At 40.1% G+C, this 22,321-nt stretch overlaps 1 protein-coding gene across 3 annotated transcripts in view; it reads right to left on the reverse strand.

The window, feature by feature from the left end:
- The window catches only part of RNF144B (ring finger protein 144B), a 76,171-nt gene that overhangs the window by 48,150 nt on the left and 5,700 nt on the right, over nucleotides 1-22,321 (reverse strand). The window contains exons 2-3 of one of the 3 annotated variants that reach the window (XM_074870931.1): nucleotides 18,956-19,108; nucleotides 18,033-18,116 (exon numbers count right to left, since the gene is read on the reverse strand). The gene's annotated coding sequence lies outside the window, so the exon portion shown is untranslated. Of the gene's footprint in view, nucleotides 1-7,782; nucleotides 8,087-18,032; nucleotides 18,117-18,955; nucleotides 19,109-22,321 lie in introns of those variants that run through there. The other 2 variants (XM_074870938.1, XM_074870923.1) reach the window with 2 other exon arrangements.

Genomic DNA, 22,321 nt, shown 5'->3' on the forward strand with positions numbered 1-22,321 from the left:
CTAACATCAAGGATTTTTAGAAAACATTAGTAAACACGCATCGTTAAAGTGAAAGCAATGGAGTGTTATTTGACAAAGGGACCAACTTTATCTGTTTGTTCATAGTATGTACTCTTCTTCTCAGAAGAAACTAACTGGGGTGTCAGGCTCCTCTGGCTGGAGATGGCTCCTTTTTCAGAGCAGCCAATGCTGTGTTTGGAGCAAGCAGCATCCTGACTGCAAGGCAAGCAGGTCAAGGCAAGTGGAGACTTGACACAAAGCCAGGCCTTGAAAGCGACAGCTAGAAACTTCTTAGGGCCAAGGGAAGCATGCAGAGTTTGCCAGAAGCCAAAGAACAACTCAGCCGACCGAAACAACAAAATTGATCCTCACTGAATTCTGCAAATACACTATACACTAAAAAAAATTACTGAACACCGTCTATTGGAAAAAATTAACACATATTTAGGTATTTATTTTTATAAGGGATGATCTGAGAAATGTTTTTTTCAGTGCTTGCAATAAGATCTTTAACATCTCTGTCATTGCATTTTGTCAAGCAAGGGAAATAGCAAACTTGCAAGATTATGGTCTTTGTTCACTACAAGCATCAAAAAGCACTTTCACACAACTTTAGATTTACATCAACAGGAATCAAAGAATAAGTTCATTTTCCTTTTAGAACAGTTTTTATGTGACTGCTCAGTGAATAAAATTAATAAGTATAATGTTTTAATTTGTCCCTATCTAATCTTACAGTCAAATATGCTGCCCATTATTATAGAAGAAACACACTGTTCTTGGTAACCAAGATAAAGGAGGTATAACATTGAAAACTGCCCTTGATCCAAATACATCTCAATGACTTAGAAAGCTCCGGGGGACACACTACCCAGTGGTAACTTTCAAGTCTTAGCTACAATAACATTTGGTGAATCAAAGACTGGGAGTCAAAACTGAAGATTAGACCTCGGGGAAGACACCATCACTAATATAAGCATTTTCCATTAAGAAAACAACATGAATAGCTAATGACTATACCGGAGTTTGACAAGAAACAATACAGTCATTAAGAAGCAACTGGTGAGGTTTGGACCTGGACACGAGCAGATTGTTTTGAAACTAAACACATGCACTTACTGCTTCTTACAACTGGTCATTACACTAATCAGAGTGTATCCCTAAGCCACTCCTCTGTCAGTTCTTAAATGAGCCCTACCAAAGTCAGCTGCAAGCAGAGGTGAGGAAAGGGCAGAGACTGAACAAGTCCCAGCTCTGGGCAGATCTGCAGAAGCAAAAAAGAGAAGTAAACTCCAGTAATAATCTCCTAACTGAGTTCCTCTCTGCTTGTCCTCTCAATATGCACGTTTGCTTTCCCTCTTTTCCAGCCCATGCATGGCAAGAGCAGTGAGTCCAGCATGCTGGGAGACAGCTCCTGGGAGGGGGTCTGCTGCAGGTGTTTTCTTCCATATTTCCTGCTGCCCCAGCTCAGAGGAGCCCCATGGTGCCACCCCATCAGTCAGGATGTGAATATAGGGCATCTCTACCCTGTGATAGGCTTCACATACACACTACTGAAGTCGCAAACTATGCTGCAACAACAATAATAGCTTCAACTACAATTAGTCCTATGCTCTTGGCTAACTTAAAGAGCTACATATTTTTAAATCACCTATATATTCCCAGATTTATAAATAAACATTTTTAACAGAGCATGATCTATTTTGCTCTGCATCTTATTAACTATATGAGACAAATAAGACATTTTCTTAAAACTTGAGCCAAAAAGTTTCGCAGCAGTTCAGCGGATGACACTGTCTATTATGAGACATAATGTTGTCTCATTGCTGCCCTGCTCTCTCCGACCTGACTTTCTACATCCACCTTCTGTCTCTGTGTTTCAGGCTCTAAGGGCTCACAAGAAGGTTTCTGCTTGTTCAGTGTTAAGCACAGGAAACACAGTTTCTCAGGGGCTCTATGCAACTACTTAGAAATCCAGATGGTACTACAAGTCACATAATAAAGCAGAAGTATACATCAAATGCAGTTAGAGGTTTGCATTCATCATTCCCTCATTTCAATTCCAAATTTCAACCTTCATTACAGAAATCATTTCAAAGGAGAACAGCAACCTGTAAACATACAAGATTTCAGTCTCAAGAGCCTTCGTATCTGTTAACAACTGACTAGTCTCTACATAATCTTAGCCATGAAGTCGAAGCCCTGCCAATGGGAGTGTTTCCAATGGCTCCAATGGACCTGCTTATGTGTGCAAAGATAAGCAACTAGGAGCAGTTCAAAGAAGCTGTCCCACCTCCCAAACACTCAGAAAAATTTGTATCTAGAACACAGCGCTGAGGAACTCATAGACTTACTATTACTATAGGGTGACAATCTTAGAGAAACCTTTCTAAAGACATCTTTCTGCTAGCTGTTTTTTTAATTATGACCATGACACCTAATGCTCCTCAAATAGGCATTCTGTCCTCATTGTTAAGGAATTGGGAAATGGAGCTACAGCAAGAATTCTCAACTCTTTCTCTACTCCCCTCCCTACAACTTCATGTTTCCTTCATTTGTTGGCCCATCCTCCCAAAATGTGGGAAGCTAGGTCAACAAGGGGGTTGAAACTGGTCAAGCCATGTACACTGCTTGGGTATTTGCAATAAAAACACTGACCAGTCCAAAAAACACATGTCCTTAAAGTAGTATTGGATAAATTAGATATATACATATATGCGGCTTTTACTCCACTCCAGGCAAAGGCCATGATTGCCTTTCCCACAAATCCTCCCCAGAGACTGTGATGGAGATTCCCCACCACTGAACCCATCAGTGCAACTGTGAAGAGGTCAGGAGGGTCCAAGATTGCATCCTCTCTGTTGTGCAAAACTTCAGCAAGCCAGTTATTGATGGCCCTGTGGATGTTATCTTAGCCCTATAATGGGGAAACTCCATTGGGGTTCCAAGACCTGTGGTTAGCTGAGGGTTCACTGCTCTGAAAAAACTTCAAGTGAGTGCCATGGTAAATAGCCCACAGGATCAGCTTGTTCTCATCTTTGTAACTTTCATTTTTTTGAAGGGGGAAGACCAGTTTGTTTTCCTTCATCATTTCCATACCTTTACCCATCAGAATGCTTCCAAAATTAAGCACAGGCAGAACACATGAACTTTCCCATCTACTTCTCAGACATAGCCAGTGCCAGCCTGCACATCACAGCTTCTACTTAATCCTGGAATTGTCTTTGCATGCAAATAATTAGCCTATATACTAGATGTCATGAAATGTGTTTTTCCTTCTATGTACATAGAGGTTTAGAGCACGCAATTTTGAATGATTTGCAGCTATATATATACATGAGCAAGGAATTCACCCCTAAGTCACAGCAGCACATAGTACATAAAAGCATAAGTAGAGGTAGCCTTGAAGGACCCATTTCAGTCCCTGAACACAGAGGCAACAGCCCTTGTGCTGCAATGTTTTCTCCTTTTTGCAAACATATAGAGCACATAAAGGTTTTCAGTCCTGCACATTTAATCCCTGGCAGCCTGAAGATACAATAGTTTGTATAACCAAACATGAATATCAAAGCTTCTGTCAGACATCCAGACAGTGTCCACTCTTTTGAGCAATGACTCACATCTTAAACTTTCCTTCCTATCCTCATTATTACAGCAAAGTGAAAAGCAGAAAAGCTCACAAGAGACACAAATACTGGCATTCTCAATTAAAAGGGAGAAACATGAGCATGACAGTAACACGGTATTTTCTTCCTTCTAGTAAAAAGTAATTTTTTACTGTTTGTCTCCTAATCAGCATCTCTCACCTCTCCTTCAGACAAAAAGCAGGTAGAACAACTCCCCATGACAGCTGTGTCTACAACAAGCACTAGCACCCAGGAAGAAACCCTGTGCAGGGGATGTGTTCTAGTGTGCACAAACTCACACTCACAAGTTGGACTTTTCCACAAGTAATATGCTGACTGTAGTTTTCATGAATGGCACATCTTGACTTCACCATCTTCACTGGTAACAGCTCCAGACCAACACCAAAAAACACCCTTTATCAAGTCCCAGTTCTGGAGCCACACAATAGTCCCAACTCTGACTCACCCAACTGCCCTTACTTATGGTCTTTGAAGTCTGTCGGACAGGTACAGAATTTCTCATTAGGTTTTATATAAACATAATTTATACAAACAGTCGCTTGACTACAGCATGTCTGAGATTGCCCTACTTGAGGGAGGTTAACCGTTGTGTAGCAGGAGCCAAATTCACATGGCCCAAATCGCTGTGCCTGGTGCTGGCTGGCTGGCTTTGGGACTCCAGATATAATGATCCACTTGGAAACAAGGATGCTTGTAGGTCCCATGATTGAGTGGCTCAAACTCCACCGAAGTCAAAACTGTACTTGCAGGCACCAAGGACATTCAAAGAATCAGGTAAGCTGATGCCATTTCTAATTATGGATTATGGATTTTCCCTTGGAGGCTGAGCAAATTCCCCTAGAAATACAGTACAAAACCACCCAGCTCTTGGGCAACCCACAATATTTTTTCTTCACTAAAATAAAATAAGAGGAACGAGAAATGGGGAACACTTATGTCATTGTGTGCAAGTATCAACACATACAAAGAGATCTAGGAAACTGCACCAACAAAATGTGTTTTATATAGACACATTTTTTATTTGAAAGCGTGTTTGCAATGCAGTTAACCTAGTTGTGCTCTCAAGCCTCAAAATTTCCACTCAGCACCTCAGCTTTTCCCTGGAAGACTGAGAGTTGGAAAAGTCCCACTTCAGCAGGAAGTGAAGGATCAGGTCCTTTGTAATTTGAGATACTATCTCTTTTTTTTTTTTTTTAAATGAATGTTTTAGTATCTGCTAGCAATGATCTACTTTATGAATGTAATGCCCACTCAGTTCCCATTGAGCTGAAACCATTTACAAGAAACACTGAGAAAGATTACTGAACACTATTTTCTAACTGATCAGCACAAAGTTATTTGGCACAAGCATGTCTGTAAATATTTGTCCATGACTGGGTAAATTCGCAGTGTACGATGGCCCTCAGACCTGTACTTGTCTCTATCAAGTGAGAAGGCTCATAGTCTAGCACTGGACCTAGAACTACAAAATGCTAACATTGCTATCTTTCCCTCTGGATCTGTTCTTTTTCATTTTGTTCAATGTTCCTCTCCACAAACAAAAAGAAGATTAATTTTGAGATGGAATGAATGTAAGGTTATTCCTGGCTGTTGGCTAATGAAGAGAATTTGTGAAGTGCATTACACAGGGCTGGGCTTTGGCATGGGGAAGCCAGAGGGAGAGCAGGGAACTGTACCCACCCCCCGGTGAGCACGCAGAGGAAGAGGACAGATCCAGAACCATTTTCAGCCTCATGAAGCTGAAGGCAACGTCTGCTTTGGTATGTGCAAGGAGGTCCAATGGACTCAGTTCACAGCAACACTGGCAGCCTGCCGCAGTATTTTGTTCACATGTGCTTGTGACATCTATGGGCCCAGAGCTGTAATTATGGTCTCAGATGTCACAGTACTACTAGCCCAGGAGCTATTTATGGATCTGATACGTACAATCTATAGGCACTGTGTAGTTTCAGACACATTCAAGAAAACTCCCCACTCAAGAAGAGAGACAGCAAGTCTATAGCAGTTTTTTGAGCTACACACCAAAGCAACACAGTCCACTGGGTCTCACCACTAGAAGTCACTGAAAGGTCTAGACGGGGTGAATTGCAGGCATAGGGCTCAGACTCATGCCACAGATATTATCAGAGCCATACTAATGAACTGGGAACTAGGTTAAGTATCAGCCCTGCTTGTTTTTCTGTAAAGTGACTTGCTGCTTCTCACAGTTGCATTTTAAACTTAAGATGATAAATAAGGACAAGTATATATACTTTCCCCCTCCACGAGAAGGGAAAGGCCAGATAACCACTTGTGCGCTGTTTATTTAATTCTACAAAGCTTTTAGAGAATATAGTCTAATCCAAGAACCTAGCTAGAGAGAAACAACTTCATACTGTTTGCTATTTATATTATTAACTTTTGCTCCAAAGCATACCACCACATAAACAAAATCACTAAAATGTCACCATCTGTGGGAAAGAAGACCATGATAATCAGAGAGGAGCATGCAGGATATAGTTCAGCACAGGGAACAGAAACTATACCAGGTTGCCAAATACTATTCCTACATGAAGTGTAGGGAGGTTTCTGTGTCCTTGTATGAGCAGACAGCACCTTGTGTTAAACACCCCCATCAGACAGTAAGATGTATGGGAGAAAAGGAGTCTGATTCTCATTGTACTGGCTTGGCTCTGGAATAGTTCTAGTTTATTTTGAAGGAATACCTCCCACTTTGCCACAGCTTTAGACACTCTGCAAACACACATTTCTCAATCCATAATCTAAAGCATTACTTTCAGCAACGTAACTGCAGCCCCTTACCAAACGTGCTGTATTTTTTCCAGCATAGCTTATGTTCACTGAGGGAAGGGTTTCAGCGACTTTCATGCTATGACAACAACCCATACACCCACTCACATTCACGCATAGACAAGTCCTAAACATGATTCTTGTCCTATATATTTGTCAATATATTTGTTTTGGAAAATATTTAAGGACAGGATTTTGAAGCTTCTGTTTCTGTAAATATTGGTATCCCAAAACCCTTAACCAAGACCACTTGCCCTTCAGGCTGAGGGTAGCCAAACATACTGTGTTGCTGTGCCTGCTCACAGTCAGTTGGAAAGCTGCATGGGGGTATTTCAGTCATGGCCTGTATCTCTGCTAAAATTTACTTCTTAAAAGCATTCAGTGTCTACTTACCAAGAGGATGGGAAGTCACCCTACAATGCTTCCTTAACTAGAGTCATCCTAAATATTTTACTACTTACAGTGCTCTCTGAAGGAAGATATTTGATATTGCTGTATGCAGTTAGGAAGCAGAGTGCCTCTGTATTACAGAAAATACAGAGCTTTATAACAAGCCAGACTGAAACATCTTCATTACTGAAGCAGCTTTGAATTGCGAAAGCCTTATGCTGAGAAAGCAGTGAACACATACCAGTAAATGCAATCTTCTGGGTTTAGTGTAAAAAACCTAAAAAATGTAAACTAGAAAATAAATGTATGGTATATTTAGTATGTGCTTACATAAACCACATAACCCTAAACCCTGAACAGATTAGAAGCGTACATTAACACTTATAATACAGATCAGCATATTTTTCCTTCCCAATACCAGCTGTACAAGACTGTGGCAGAAGAAATGCCTTCAAACTAGGAGAAAATATCTGCATTTTAAACTTGGGCTCCATCCAGCTTAATCAGATGTGTTTTCAGTATGAACAAAGTTCTTGTATTTAAACTAAAACAGATATATGACTGACGGTATGCCATCTTAGCAACTGCTTTCCACACGGGATACGTCCTAATACTGCAGCATTTTCAAACACTTCACACAGATATGTCTTTAAAAGTTACACTGGCAAAAGTAATTTCACCCTTTTGGGAAGTACTTGATGTCTATTTAATTTTCTGTGCCTTTTAACAGTCAGGACTCCCAAGATTTCCTTTTGCCTCAGCTCTAAACACCACACAGTTCAATTTTAGCAAGTAACATTTATGTTAGCTCTTTAATCATTCTAGTTCTTACCTTTTTTTTAACTAACCCTTTTCTACTTTCTTCCATTAGAATCAAATGCTGGCTTTCTGATGTTTTCAGGGTATCCTTTGCTTTTAAGGAAAAAAAGAAACAGAAAGCTGTATTCCAACGTACCTTGAAAGGAGAGCAGCGTTCACTGCCAGCTGTGTGACTTTTCAGTAGCTGCACTCACACTCCAGCGTTCCCAAGAACCACGATGTCACAAACCCCTGAAGCTCGCAATCAGGAGCGGAGGCGGATTGCTCTCGCACGCCCTTCCTTTTCCCCGGGTATCTGACAGCTGTACACTTTTTAGGACTGCAGCAGGACTTGTCTCCCAGCCCCTTTGCCACTCTGATAAATCATCCCCTCGCTGCTATTAAGAGCATGCTGCCATTATATCTTAAAAGCACGTCACAGCTTGTATGCAGTAGCTGTGGGAAAGCTGCATTTATTTATACAGGAAGCTTGAGTACAGCACTTCCTACTTCCCATCTGAGTCTCAATTCAACTGCAGGTGATTACTTAAACCCTGTCAGCTTCCAGCCAATGTATGCCCTACATTCTTATTTGGATATCTGTGCTGCTTTTAATCATAACTCTCATCTGAGCCCAGGCAAGATAAAACCGAAAGAGATAAGGCATTAGACGCAACACTCATAAAAACCCTCCCAATTGCCATTTAACCTGTTCTAGGGTAGCAGTTTGTATAGTAGCTGCCCTACCAGCAGATGATGTCTGAATCATTGCTGGCTTCTGCTTATCTCCACACGTGAAAAATGCCATCTGAAAGAAAAGTGATTTCCTCACGTTGGAAGGGAAGGGAGCAACAAATCTAAACTCACAAGTAAAGTACCAGTGTAATTTCAAATCTGAGTGCTTAATGATGATGGTGCTCTTCTTATTCCACCAATACTAAATTTTGACTCTTTAAGCTGGGCTTGTGTGCAAGAGTGCCTGGAAATTCTGCAGTTCTGTACTCCAAACCTACGTGTGTGATTCACACCAGCCAAGCAGCAGAGGAAGGTATTGTGCCACATGACACAGAACCCTCAAGAACTTTTCCTGCTGTAGGAAATGTACCACACCCACAGATAAGAAGTACAGATATACTGGAGTGCAGGGGGTGAAGAAAAACAGAGGGAGAAACAAATATAGATGCTAATCTATGATTTCCTCTTTATGATGAAATAAATTTACTTTGTACTTCATACACTTATTGCTAGCATTTTGCCTTCAGTACTTTTCTGTGAAGACTGATGTATAAGCATTTCTTCCAGGATGTACAGAAGCTCACAGCTGACCTTTCAGTGATTTTCAGACAGTTACACTACATCAGATTAATTTAAGGAAAAAGCAGAAAGCTCATGCAACTTTAATTCAGTCTCCTTGCACCTATGCATTATACCTTTGCTTGAATTATCATCAGATAGTCTTTTCTCCTTGGAATAAGTACAAACTTTATCAATCTATTTTACATCAGCTGTTATATATAATTTTATATCTGGGGAGGAAGGGAATAATCACCAGAAAAAATATAGCAGTTCCAACATGTGGGATCATGTTGATACCTACAATATTCATCAACAGGATTACAATAGGATTAGGCAACCTAGAGCCATGTCACAGATATTGCCACTTGAGCTAGTAGAGCATTTCCCAGCAGCAGCAGACTTTTATCCTCAGCAGTAACCAATCCTAGACAGTACTCAAGAAATAGCTGGGGCTCAGAGCTATTTTTTAGGCTGCAGAGCAGTAGTGAAAATGTGGAATTCTGTGTCAAACTTCACAATTAGAAAAGGAGTCTTCTTCAGTGGTTAGATTTTTATCCTCCATCTTCTGTTCTAGTATGAAATAGCTTAAGCCTCTATCACTGTCTTTTCACTACCTCCCCTCTCTTCTCCCTCCCTCTCTTCCAGGTCCTATATTTTCTTCCTGCAGCTGCTACCTTTGCTACTCTGTCTCCATCACACAGGTACTTGTTAGGCCACAGATGAAGTGCAGCAAGAAAAATCTTCCTGCTCTCGGCTCCCGTGCTCAGCACCACAGCACTTGAACAGCAAAAGGACAATTATCTCAAGGAGGAGGGTAGTGAAAGAGGGAGGATGAAAGAAATCAAGTCATTCATGCAGATGTAGTGAAAATGGCAGGGCAGTAGGTTCAGAAGTAGAGCAGGGCAGCTACCAGTAGCAAAGTAGCAAAAGTAGCATCTGGTTTGGTACTTCTTGCTGGCACAATGAAACAAAAATGAGCTTCACTGCAGTAGCCTCCACCAGTCAAGAGAAACAACTGCAAATAAAGGCTAATCATCTTTCCTTCAGATAAATGATGAGGCCAGCTTGTATCTAGGGGGGGTTGTTCTTTTGGATTAAGAAAGCTAGATAAGTCCATTAAAATGCAGATAAATTCTGGAAACTTCAGCTGCAAACATCACATGATATTTTTATCCGGTTTCCTACTATATATCTCTATGCATGAAAGTTATAATGTGACTGCACAAACGTGTAAAACTGCTTACAGCAAAATTAATTTCCCTTAAACATCACAAAAGTGGTGAAAAACATCATGAATGTTTCTAAAGACATTTAATTTTCTGGAAAATACTAAGATGCACTTGTTCGAAGCAGTCCACTTCTACAGTATCAAATCCCAAACTGCGGTCCCTGGATTTACATGCAGGACAATCACTTACTGATCCTCTGTGAACAGCTGGCTATTCCCTTGATTCCATCTTCACTTCTGTATTTGCCCCTGCTTCTGTGCTTATACAGGATCTCCGCAGCAAAGAGGAGCTGAAGGTGATGTGGCACTGTGCAAGACCTCAGGCTATAAGGACTTGAGATGATCAATACCGATGATTCTTTCCATTGTCATCACCAAAAAGCATGAGCTGGACTGTTATGAGCTCTTCTGTCAAAATTATTTCTCTTCCAGCTATACCTCAAGCCCAGGTACTTCATAGTTTCACAGAAGCACATCTTCTTGGCAAGTTAATTTTGTGAAGGGTTATGAGTCATGCTAAAATTGCTACCCAGCTCAAATCCCTGCATTTCTTAACGCAGATTGATTGATTTCCTTTTTGAGCCAACAAATAAATAAAAAACACAAGTTCAGAATGTTATGCAATGCCAGTCAAGGCACAAGCTAAGCCCTCCCTATTTGCTTTCTTCTTCGATAACAGTGATATAAAACACAAAACTGAGAGGGTCCAATTAATTTTTTGGACACTCCTAACTGATGCTTTTATAACTCCAGGGCTGGAGGAATGGCTGAGCCTCCAAGACGATACATGCCAAAATGCAACATCACCATGAATTTTTAGTTGAGTTACTAGCCAGTTAATTACTAACATTGCTGCGTCATACTTGCAGCTACTTGAAATACTTACAAAATGACTAAGCCACTCTGGCATTAACTAAAATTACTAATTAATTTATGACATAGGTAAAAAAGTAATAGCATGACCACTGAAAAGATCTCTCACATCCCACAAACAGAATTCTATTAACAACAAGTGAAAACATTGAGTTGTAAAATAAAAACAGGTTTTGTAACAAGCTTTCTAAAACCAGAGCCTAAGAAAAATGTGTCTTTATCCACTTTACTTACTGTACATGCAAATGATCCATTTTGCTATAAATAAAAAGTATTTGTATATGCAAGATAGAGTTTCACAAGAAAAATAGATACTAATGTGTAACATAACCAATGCTGAAAACAAAACAGAAAGGGTTTTTGGACAGTGAGTATACATACATTATCTGAAGTTGCAAGTATGACACCCCTGATGTCATGGGCTAAGAATAGTTTTCAGCAGGAACTATTTTAAAGGGGGATTACAGTATCAAAAGTAATTTGTGGTACCTTCATAAACCTAATGATCTGAAAAAGGAATCTATTCAATATATATATTTATATAATCACACTATGCTAGAAATCAGATGTCAGGGCAAAAAATACAGAGCTATGTAATATTTTGCATGCAGACAAGCTTTACTCAGAATAGCTACAAGAAAATCAGGATCACATCTTTTCCTGTTTAAATAAACCTTATTGTTCTGCAATTCTAACTTAGTACGCAAGTCACTTACTGACAAACCAGTCTTGAAATCGTCATTATTCCCTTTAGCTAAAACATAGCAAAACTTTATTATAAGGTGTTTTGTATTGGAGTGAAATAAATCAAGTTAAATTATTTGGAAAGAATCTAAAGACCTTTTTATTTCACAGTAAAAAAGTGAGTGGGATGGCACACTGTCTACTGAACATTTATAATCAGTATGATCTCAAAACACGTGGATTTGTCTCAGAGACAAAGAAAAGTAGAAAGTGACTTACACTCATCCTGCTCTATGAACAAGACAAAATGCAATATTCATTAAAATTTGCTGGCACAGGAGACCATCTCCAAACAAAACATGATCATATGGCTTCCATAAAGCTCTGTATTTCTTCTCTATAGATAGTTTTTCCTGTGTTTATACTTTGAAGAACTTCCTGACATACTGAAAACTAGCTTTTGGTATTTGATCCATACAGAACAGTGACAGAGGAAAAAAACATACAGCCTCACCAGAAAACAGTGAGAAGACAGCCTGCTACCCCAGTGGGGTAGCTGCATTTGGGGTCCTTAGAAATCTCAGCTTAAATATCCAGACCGATGGCTTTGACAGTACGTTACTGGAGTTCCAGTGCAACTTTTGCTCTCAGGATCTGGAAGCATTAAGAGAAAGTATATTTGCCCCTACAGGAAACACTGCTGGTGGCAGAGCTCTATCGGTAATACCGCCAGGGGCACTCATTTTGCCACCAGCAACTGAACAGCTCTGCAACTGCTCTACATAAATGTTTAACTTCTGCTAACTCCTGCCTGTTCACTAAGTGTGTGAAGACCCAGCCTGCAAAAAGAAAACAAGCTGAGTTGATGTGTGTCTGCCATAAATAAAATGTTGATGAACTGCAGACATCCAGTCCAGGGGAAGCCAGCACAACACCCTCAGCCTAGCACCCATCCTCAGCCACCTCTTTGCACTCAGATGCAGGGAAGAAGCAGGTTACTGTCACTCTTTGCCTTGACCTTCTCCTGTGACATGAGATGTGCCAGTCATCGGTTCACAAAGCAGTCATGTCCTTCCCCACACGCACAGTGAGCACAGACGCACACCCTCCAGATGGCAAGAAGACCTGGCACATCAATGATGTGATGGCACTACTTCTAGTGACACAGCAGCAGAGGATGCAGGACACCTCTCGGGCTCAGAGGCCACCCTGTGCAAGTGGGTCCAGTTCCCCAGCTGGACAGCACACATTGCTTCCTCCAAACCAGTGCTACCTCATGAACTGCTGGAAAAAAATAAAATAAAACCAAACTGCTTGCCTTGCTCTTGTGTTCATGTGCAACATATACATGGAGCTGCTCAGTCCTTCTGAGGATCAGGTAACAGGTGAGAATTTCTAGCTGCGAAAAGAGTAATTTATAAAGTAGCATCGAGGGGACCATATTACATACATACAAAAGAGGAAACACTTAAGTTGTCCTCTTCTCCTGCTCTCTCTTAAAGTAAGCACACGTTTTAGCAAGATATATAAAGACTGCATGAGAAAAACTTAAGGTTTGGTTAAATTAATTTATTTTCTATTAACTATGCTCACAGCTAGCTTCAGAGCATGGCACAGACTTTCAATTATGCACAGGTGGTTTTTTTTCCTTTTGACTGTGTGCCCAAAGTGACACAATCTGTTGACTTTTACCCAGGGTTTTGGTAATGCACCTAGAATTGCAGTGATTCCAGACATCGGAATCACCATCAGTTTAAAAACTGAGAGGGCAAATCCTGGCAGCCAACACAGGAAGCTTCCTCTGCAACAGAAGAGGTCACTAACCTGTCCTTGTCATGAGAAAAAAATGTGCACGCTGTTTTCACTTCTCCATTTCTGCTGCTGCTTCTGTCCTGCCTCAAGCTCTTAACTGTCCTTTTTTGGAAATATTAAGAGAGCTTTATTCCTTCCAACCCAAGCCGGTCTCTTAGGTCATGGCTTCACCTTAGCCTGGTGAGGCTCTATCTACAGGCTTAAAAGACAGCTAGAATGGGGGGGCTTAATAATACATTTCAGCCCAGACCTTGTTTTAACTATACCTTCTGGAGTCGGGGATGGGCAGGTCAGAGATGAGATAGAGCTGAGGCATCTACTTCTACAGCTATTAAAGCCAACGATGGGGCTTCCACAGACATCCAACAGGCAGGACCAAGGTGTGGAGCTAAAGCATACCTTTGATTCATCTCTTTTCTCTAGTATTTAGGTATGCCTGGTTATGCAGGGAAATGCTGGAACTGAAACACACCCATATAGGAAAACCAAGAACTTCTCCCTCTCTCCCAGCATCCCTCCCCTTACTCAACTTCCAAGGAGGGTTCCCCATGCTGTTTCCCTCATCTTTACAGTCTCCTTTCTCTACCCTAGTTTACTTCTCCCCTATTTATGGTGAGACCAGATGTGAAAAGGTTTGTCCAGATCCACTTTTCTCCCTATGGAATTTAATCATATGGTTAGATAATCTCAACTAATAAGAGTTTTTAAGGTTTTCAGCCTCTCAGTGTGCCACAGTAGGGCTGTTTAAGTGAGGCTATCTTCTCCCTGTTTTGGTCTGGCCACCTTTGCAATGGCAGCATCCAACAAGGACACTTGCACCACCTCCCAGATGAGAAGCAGCAACTTCTTAAAACACATGCAATTCTTTGCTGTCATCTTACCATATCACAGCTGTAGTAACAAAATCCAGGATTGCTCCACATTCAGGTCCCTTGTTAGGATAAAAATTTTTCCCCTCCTCTGCTCAGAGCAGAGAAGACAGCAATTAAAATAATCTCTTTGAAAGGACATCTTTAACATGCACCACCTAGCAAGCAGTTCTTAAATTCAACAATCCCAAAATTAGAGTAGTAGGAACTCAAAAACAAGCAGATTGCTTGCTTCCTGCAAGTGATGAAATGATTTATTCAGTTGCACTGAAATAATTTGAGGGGGTTTAACTTCATGTTGTTTATTTTTCTGTCTGTTACATTCAAGTGCCACGTAAGTTTATTAAAAATATGTGGGTTTTACCTAGTAATTTTTTAAACATCTCTTATAAAACTACGTATACCCATTTGGGCAGATTGAATCTCTAGGAAAAGAAACATAAGTTTTATGAGACTGAGCAAGGACAGAAGGGCAAGAGGCGTACCAAAACCTTTGTTTTTCCAAACACTGCTAAAATCCAAGCAGTGTTTTCTGCTTCACTACTATCTGCGGTCATTGAAGAAATGACAAGTGAACTCATCCTTTTGTTAAGCATGATTTCATCTGTGAAAATCCACTGGCTCCACTAACTCCCCTATACTTGTCAGGAAGAAATTTAAAGAGATTTAGGCATATTCTCCAACTTTTTGTTTTATACATACATATGTATTTCCCAGCATATGACAAAACAAACTAGTCAGGGGCAAAATTTATCAATAAATTTGTTCCCACAGAGAATCAGTTCACATTGTATAATATAAACAAAGCTCTGAAGTATAAACTCTGAATCTGTATAGATTCCATGAATTCTATGACCAGAGTATATGAATTCGAAGTGAAGAAAACATGCTCAGTGAACTCTGCTTATCAGTAAATAACTAAATTCCTCCTTACATTATCCTTAGGATAACTGTCTATATGATTGCAATTTACAAATCTGGGGAAAAGGCAACTTCCCAAGTCACAGGGAGTGGAAATGCTGCATCATGGAAGAAGAAAAAGAGGCTTTAGCCAAGAGTAGAAACAACTGGTCTACGTGCAGGGAGGAAGTCCTGACATCTCTCCCACTTCCCATATGACCAAAGTTAGGTCAACTCCCACCTGCAGGAGGGAGATGGGAAGAAACTTCCAGGATCTTGAAGTGTGCCAAGGAGGTATGAGAGAACATGAAGTTTAAGGAGGAACAGGGGCCAAAGGCAGGGAAACGATTTGACTCTCTTGAATATGAAATTAACAGCATGAAGAGACTGAGCTCTCTCCCTGCTCTTGGTTCATGCATAGAGTACATTTGCTATACTAAAAAAAAAAAAAGCAAGTGAAAGGGAGGAAAAATCATACACACTTACAGAATATTTCTAACATTTCATGAAAACATACCAAAAAAAGGAAAAACTATTTCAATTTGCTAATTGATTTTTTTTTCCCTTCTAAGACCAACTCTTAAAACAACCTTGTAGCTCTGTATAACTTCATGGCTTTTTGAGCAATATAACCAAAAAGATGACAAACAGCATTTCCCAGTAGCCTCACAGAAAGCAATCTCAGTGATGGAATCCAGACATGTAGCATCTCCAACATCCCAGCTGGTGAGCACAAACACCTCACCAGTCTCTGGGTGTCCCAGGGAGCAAGCTGCCACAGGCTTCAGCTGTGAAAGCAGCAGGAAGCACCTCTCTGGGCTGATGAAACTAGAACAAATACACTCCTTCCTACTGAGCAAACCTCGGATAGATTATCCAGCACAATTTGGTAAGAACCAAGAAGTTCCACCAGAATATGCCATAGAAACAGGGTTTACAGTCACGGCTTCTTGTCTTTGGGATAAAAAAATTATCAGAACATGACATGATATGTAGCACCAAAACTTTGTACATAGAAAGAGAATTTGGACAGCAGGAGAAGATACCTTATTTCCACTATGGTTTTATTCCTGATTCTGGTTTCTGGCAGTTCTGTTTAACTGGTTTTTTAGGAATAGTCATTTCTCTCCTCCCAAACAAAATGACAGGAAGCATGAATCAAGACTGTTTAAAACCGAAAATAACAACTTCCTTTGCCCTTATTGATAACATTTTTGTTTTTGTGACCTGAGTGGATATTTGTGTGTGTGTTGACTATGGGAAATCTTTTTCCAGTGACTCACTATTTTGATGCAATATTTTACATAAAGCCAACAGTTGATCTTTTGTGTCATTTCTTCTGCTGTCAATAGGATTAGGAGGGAGAGGAGGGAACTGAAAAACATGCAGGAAGAATAAATAAAACTAATGTTTTACAGGAAATTAGATGGATGTTCTGCTGCAGTTAGTTTCCACTAAACACAGCAGAGTATGGTGTGAATGGAGATAGTGATGGTGAAGGAAAAATTCCAAGAATCAGCTTTGATCGTCTGTCCAGGAAACACAGAAGTTATGTTAGCTTCCTTCAACTGGCAACAAGTACACAACAAATCTTTTGTCATTTAGTGATAACCCAAATGTGCAACACTCCACATACCATGACGTTTTGAGTTTGGATACTATTATGGGCCGAGAGGCCCATCTATCACTCAGACCACCCAAAGTGTGTCACTGATGATGTATCAAGGTTTAAGATTCCCTCACATTAGAGTGTCCCCAAACTGATGACCAAGATCTCTGCTGTCTCTGTACCATCAATTGCCAAACAATTTTATTTTTTCAATTGAAAATTCTATGGGAAGATTACAAAATGCTGATGAATTTAAAATAATGAAGGGTTTGATTGTTGTACAAGTGTTTCGAGGCATGTTGCTGGAAAAAAGTCAATGAGAAAATTACTTTCTTCATTCAGAAGATAAACTGTGGTTTTCCTCAGGAATGAAGATTTATTAATTAGGTAGATTTTATGCTCCAAACTTGTATGTGAAGAAATGGGTGAGTAGAACAGCTGATGAAGCCTGGTTTCTAAGGATTTCTGCACCTTAACACTACTAAAACAATAACCTCCAGCTCTCTGATATCACTTACAATGTGCCCCTGGACCACAGGAAACATAAGTTATGACTTGCGTTGACCCACATGCATGCTGGTTAGTAAGCTTCATATATGATGGTGGTTTTTCTGACTGGATGCTACCAGAAAATATACAACAGTGGAGTGCTGCCTGCCTTTTTACATCAATGGCTTAAAAAGTTGTCAAGTGTACCAGCAGAAAAATAGTGTAATCCACATGAGCTCCATCTCTCTAAGATATTTGGTTAAGCAGAGACTTAACTGAGCTCAAACCTTTAAGGATTAGACTGATCATTTCACAAAATTGTAGCAAAAGTCACTACACTCTACCAGGTACTCTTCAGACCTGTGACTAAGTACAACGTTTGTGTCTTGTGGTTACTTTTCTGTTTCATTATACACAGTAAGAAGCAATGAGGAAAAGCTTTCATTTTACATTCTGGTTTTGACCAAGGGAAGCCAATTTCAGGAGTTCTGAAATAGGCTTTCCACCTCCTTAACACAAAACACCCGCAGCACAGATACAAGATTTAGATGATTTTTTTTTTCTAGGCTTTGCCATAAACATCCTCTGACCTTGGAAAGGTACACTAATTTTATCATCTGTAACACCACAAAAAAACCCTTACTTACTTACTTACTTGTGTCCCAAGTGTCTTGTATACTTTGTTACAGGCTGTAAAGTGTCTTGCATTCTATGATTCTATGATTTCCAGGCTAGATGGATTCAAGCGCAAAGCAGAGAAACAGAAATGTTCAACAGGGAAATATGAAGTGAATTAACAGAATGAAAAGTTAGTCACTACAAAAAAGGTTTTCTAGTGAACATCACTGATCTGATGAACTGGATTATGTTTGTTTGGAACACAAATAATCATTCAAACAATACAATGTGTCTACATGTGGCGTATTTCAATCGATCTTGCCTTAGCTAAGGTACAATAGATAAATGCCATACATACTCTAACCGCTTGAATACTAGATGTTAATACAAAATTAATACTGAATGCCCGCAGAGGATGCATGGGATCAGGAGGGGCCACTGATACCTCTCATTTTTGAATCTCTCCCTGAGTTCTTCCTTCCAACTTCCAACCATCTTCCCTTTGACTCTTCAATGTATGCCATGTATGTCTTGTTATCTCAGCCACACAAAGACTTTGGCAGGCAGTTCCTAAAGCTTCCTGACTGGTCATAGCTGCACTGCCTGAAACCTGGCTAAATCTACTCTAAAAGTCTAAATCTTTTCACTTTTTCTTCAGAATGGTTATTTCACTCAGTCAGCAAAATCCCAAATATCCCACTGTGAGTATGGCAGTGTTCTGCTGATCAAGGATGCCAATTAAATTCAGACACCAGGGTAAAAAGAGTAGGCTTATTTTACTGTTAATAATTAAAGGATATAACCAAGTAATACAGAAAATAAGCAATAAGAAAAATACAAAATAGTACACTTAATTATTACTATATACAGTTAATTATAGAAAATAAACAAGATAATGCACCTAATCATTACTACATGATGGGGAGAACAGTGCTTAAGAAAGATACATCACCTCTTGCATACGTTACCAACATCCAGATCTGCAGACACTGGGGAGCCCCGGTTGCAGCGAGGGTTTGGAGTATCTTTCCTTGCAAGTGGGAAATCCTATGCAACGCGTCCATCCGTAGGTGAAGCATCCAAAGTCACGGCAAGAGGGTCCAGCCTTATATACCAAAAAAATCAGCAAGTCAAAATGACTCACACTTTTCTTTGAGCGGAAACATCTGGTTTCATCCTCCTGTTGGTTTCCACCCAAAACCTGTCCAGGGCTCGATGGGGAGAACCAAGGGAGTTTCTAACAAGGACAGACACTGAGGGTTTTCGGCCTTGAATAATGCTAAACAAGGGAAGTTGGATACACATTCTCACAACATTTCATTCTCACTACTGATTACATTTTGCCTAAGCTACATCTTTCACTAGTGAGCTTACATATCTCGTTAATGATCAGATACTAATTAATAAACGTTAATGGTAATACAGATTTTACTAATTAGCAGATACTAATAATGGATAATATTTGGTGGTGAGGTTCATCTAGATATCAACTTTGTTTCAGGGCCTATTACTCAGGCCCTAGCACTACAGGCAGTAGTATATGATTTTTTGTATCTGTAGAAATATATAACATGCTTCAGTGTGTCTGATCTTGGTTTTGCCTTAAAGGCTTTCTTCGTGAAATGTGCTGAGCCAACAGTTTTTCTGTCAGTATATACATCTGAGTTCCTGTTTCACTGGAAATATAATATGCATGACCATGATATTTTTATGCTTGCCATTAATGTGTGCATAGGATTATCAGAAAGTAACTCCTTTAGGTAACACGTATTTGACAATTTCTAACTGCTAAGATTTCTACTACTAAAATGTAAGTAATGACAAGAGGCCATATTTTGTGAGACTATGAGAAATTAATTAAGCAGCTTGGTATCATTACATTTTAACTTATCGATTTTCTGTACTCTATTTCAAACTGTGGTCCCCATGCAAGGCATAACACAAACACACAGGAAGCTGCACTGTCAGAAAGAGTTCATAGCCTGAGTTGCAATCAGAGGGAACAAGGAAGAGTTGTGAAACAAGACAAGAAAAGTAAGACAGGAGAAATATGACTGGAAGAAGGTACAAGCTACCTTTGTACAAAATGAAATGATTCAGAACATCTGACATTTCTTCTTCAGCCTTCCTTCCTCCTCATCAAGAAAATAAACAACTGCAATTCTTGACCAACATTAACTAGTCATCACTGTTGGCTAGCCACAGGTAGAAGTCATAGAGGAAGTGAAGAAGCTGAAGGAAGAGAAGATGTTTCCCTTATGAATAATAAGGCAAGGTGCTTTTTTTACAGAAGGGGCCACATAAAAGATCATAACAGTATAAGCAAGGCTGATATCGTTGGCAGAAGATAAGGGAGCAGCAATAAGTTATGGAGGATCTGAAAACTAGAGAGGAGAAGCAGCAATCCTCCCTGTGAGAGAGAGGGCGCTCAGCATGAGCTACAAGTCAGCGTAGGAACTGAACAGCCACAGCTGAACAGCCACAGCCACCACCATAGGATGGTTGATGGCAACACCTAATGCCTGAGAAACTCTAACAACCAAAACCACACGTTTCCTTTCACTGTTTCCAGAATTGCTCATTTTGTCACTTAAAAAAAAAAAAGAAAAAAAAAGCTTTTTCAAGCAGATTTTATGAATTGGGCAGGACGCTTTTCTGGACCCAAGAGCTACATGAAACGCTTCAGCATTAGTTGATCTCAAATATTTTTCCGTCAAATGTTTCTCCTTTTCAAAGTCCATTTGAGCCATTTAATCATCATGAACGCTGCCTTTATCAAGCCTGCTTTCAGTCAAGTGGCAGATTCTCCATACTGTCTGGCAGAGCAATTGAAACTTAATGTGTACAGAAGGGTACCCTGCTCCCCCAAAGCTCAAATCTCCTCTTGAGCATTGCTTTGCAATGTTTTTAGACTCTGGGAAAGCTTTTTGTCTTTGAGAAGTGACACAGACTCCAGAGCTCCTACTCCATTTCCACCTCCTCTTTCCAAGTGAGAACAATTTATCTTTTTCCCAGCCAGCCCCAACTGAACAAGATTTCCTCTTTTTTGGGGGTTTTTTTTCAGTCCCTTCCCACCATACTAACACCCAGTACAAGAACACCTGATCAGTCCATCTGTGCTCCCTGCAGCTCTTCAGCCTTTTCAGGGCTGTGCTACATTTGTAGGCTTCCTCTCACAAAAACTGCCCCATATTGAATAAAACTGCAGTACAACTAGCAACAGCTGACAGCAGAGTCTAGCCCAAAAGTCAAAAGGCTCACACAGCATGTTATCAACATTTGGAGTGTTAGACAACCTTTAGTCAAGTACATATGCTATGTACTGTGATCATACAATTGCATTATTTTTCTTAATATCATACTCAAAACAAATCTGACTGTTGCTAATGAGCTTTTCAACTTCTGTAAAGGCAAAATCACTAATGCACACTAGTACTGTGTGGGAATTTCCAACAGGCTTTCCAAGGAGGAAAAAAAGTGATAAAGAGCCCTCTGCTCCTGTACCCCATCTCCTTCAAAAAGCTGCTGAGCAGAGTGCTAAATGAACACGCTAAGGTCACCTGAAAACTGCTCTGACTGGTGGCTCTTCAAGAACAAAATAAATATTGAATACTTTAAAACACTGTTCATATTTAATATTTACCGTAACTTAAAAGGGGAATAGTCAATAAAATAGGAGACTACCTAGTCAAAAGCTACCACAGTAAAGAACCAGAAAACATTAGAGAGTGCAAATTAAGACCTGTTGTGATAACTGTGTAGTGTCTGGCATCAAGAGACTGAATAAAAACACACTGCTGTGTAAAAGCAGTGTAATGTCTGAAAAGATGTGCAATTAGGACCAGCTATCACAGGGTTTAACACATTATCTCTTCAGACTCCACCACACAGGTTCACGAGGATCTTTGTTAACTGAAATCAGATAGGCACTGCTGGAGGAGGAAGTTACTGGTGTTTCCAACTGCTCACTTGTGGGATAAATGCCTTTCAGATCCAGAGCACCAAACACTGCACCAAGCTGCACTGCAGCTTTTTTTTTGCCAGACTGATAGTAGCTTGCTCACTAAGGTTTGTTCACCCCTCCTTCTGGCTTTTTTAAATTTTGCTTCCTCTCTTCCCCTATATTACAATGTGCATTACAATGTTAAAACAACTACGTTTGTGAATGTTAAAGTATCCTTTTGAATTCATTTGCCAGGAACCAGCAGAGAGGAGTTGCATACAAGGACCAAAGATGATTCTTCAATCCCCTCCGAAACTGTGGCTCTTCACAGGTGCATACCAAGCTTGATTTTGAAATTCCCCTTTGATGCAACTA

This window comes from Strix uralensis, chromosome 1 (assembly GCF_047716275.1).
Source record: "Strix uralensis isolate ZFMK-TIS-50842 chromosome 1, bStrUra1, whole genome shotgun sequence".
Classification (NCBI taxonomy): Eukaryota; Metazoa; Chordata; class Aves; order Strigiformes; family Strigidae; genus Strix; species Strix uralensis.